Source organism: Egretta garzetta, unplaced genomic scaffold (genome assembly GCF_000687185.1).
Source record: "Egretta garzetta isolate BGI_Z169 unplaced genomic scaffold, ASM68718v1 scaffold151, whole genome shotgun sequence".
In the NCBI taxonomy this organism is placed as follows: domain Eukaryota; kingdom Metazoa; phylum Chordata; class Aves; order Pelecaniformes; family Ardeidae; genus Egretta; species Egretta garzetta.
The window spans coordinates 2,738,562-2,740,634 of NW_009258615.1; positions in this window are offsets into that span (position 1 = coordinate 2,738,562).

Here is a 2,073-nt window from a genome sequence, read left to right on the forward strand (position 1 = left end):
CTTAGGGCCACAGGTGAAAAGCAGTGCTCACGAAGTGTAATGCCCAAACTATTATGCTATTTTCAAGCTTGCATATAGAAAACAGACAGGATTGTGTTGCTTTTCCTCCCTTTCAGTTTTTGTTGGAAACCTGGCAAACCACAAAATGCCATGACACACTTTTCTGCTGGTATTTGCTGTTCAGAAGCTTATGTAACTTGTGATAAATTATTTTTATTCATAACTTTAAACAGAATTCTGAATTCCTGAGCTCCCTCTTTTGAGAATTCTTTTCTTCAAATCCCTAACTTGTGTTCTAGTGTGAGTTTGCGTATGTGCAACCACTTGAGATGAGAGACAGTGTTTGTCCCCTTGAATGCTGCCTGAATGTAGTTCAAAGTATGTATTTCTGGTTTTCTCAGTTGATTGTCAATTGGAGCTTCTCTTGTGTTTTAAAGTTCAGGTTTGTTTTTTTTTTTTATCATTTCAGTTGCAAGTTCTCTCTCACCTTCACTCTTGAGCGGTTTCCTCTTCTGCCACTAAAACACTTTCAACGACTGCTGCTAGTCCACTATTTTTGGTTAAAATGAGTTTCTAAGAAAAGCAGGAGCAATAAAAATTTATAGAGGCTTCTCTGGGAACGCCTTCCTGAATAAATTGAAGACCTTCAGTTTTGCCTTCTTGCTGTTCTGTCATGCTTTCTGTCTCTGCTGTCTCTTCAGGAACGCTGTACTGAAAAGACCTGGCTTCCCTGAAGTGACCTCTCCGTGGTGGATGTCTCTGCTGTGTACTGACAGACGCGGACCAGCTGGGGTGAGTTCTGGGCAGGGGCTGGAGAGTCTGCCCTATGGGGAGAGGCTGTGAGGGAGCTGGGCTTGTTCAGCCTGTGGGTGTTTGAGGGCCCCTGTTACCTACAAGGAGTCTGTTGAGATGAAGCCAGGCTCTCTGCGTGTGATGGGAGGATAAAAAGCAATGGGCATAGGTTGAAACTCGGAGCAGAATGTAAGGAGAAAGAGGCAGTTGGAACAGGTTGCCTGGAGGCTGTGCAGGCTCTGTTCTAGGTAGATTTAAGACCTGACAAGGTAAAGTCCTGAACAACCTGCTCCAACCTCACAGCTGGCCTGCCCTTGAGCCAGGCATAGAACTAGGAACCTCCTGAGGTCCTTCTATGCCTGTATTGCCCCGAGAGCCTCTTTCAGGCTGGAAACGACCAGCAACTGGCAGGTAATTGCCAGCCCCTCCAGGCTCTGCCCTTGCTCTGCTCCCTGTCCAGGGAAGGGTTTTCTATGCAATAGAGAATTTGCTATGCTCTTGCAAAATTACTTCACCTTTTGAGGAGGGATGGCTGCTTAATTGCAAGGTAGGATGATCAGATGTGTGTTGCATTTTTCAAAGCTGAATAGCAATAATCCAGGTTTAAGTGTGTGCAGCTGACTTTGTCAGAAAGTCACGTGCGGTAGCAATAGTGTACAGCCAAAGGTGGTAAGGAGCCAAGTCTGGAAGTATCTCACTACCTGCAGTGAAAAATCTTTCCAGCTAATACAGTGTTGCTGATTTTTATTTACTTTATTTCTGTGGGTTGAAAGTACTTAACTTTCTGGATGTTTAATTAAGGAATAAAATTTTAATCCCTAAAATATTCTAATTGACTTAAACCCAGCCTCTTTGTTGCCCTCAAGCAATTACTCTGCATCCTCTCTCTTCTTGCTGGCTAGACACAACAGGCTGTCCAGAGTACATGAACTGAACTAGACCTAGACTAGAAGACTTGATTCCATATTAAATAATGGTAAAATAGTGGTGATCATTTGTTGTCAAACTTAAAATGATCCAATGTTTATTCCTACACTAGTTCTTGTTTCCTAAGACCAGTTTTTGTTTGCTTGCCTAAGCAGCCTCTTCAGACTACAAACGAAAAGATTTTCTCTTGGCAAGTCTCCTTTGGCTGGTCACTATCTCAAGATGAAGGGTGAGCACTGCACCAAGGACGTTTCTTTTTCTAGTTTTGTTGTTTGGCATGTGTGTGACCTGGAGAGGTGGTTTAGTGGTTGGGTTATGCCTGTATCTGACTCCCAGCTGAAAACTTTGCAACTC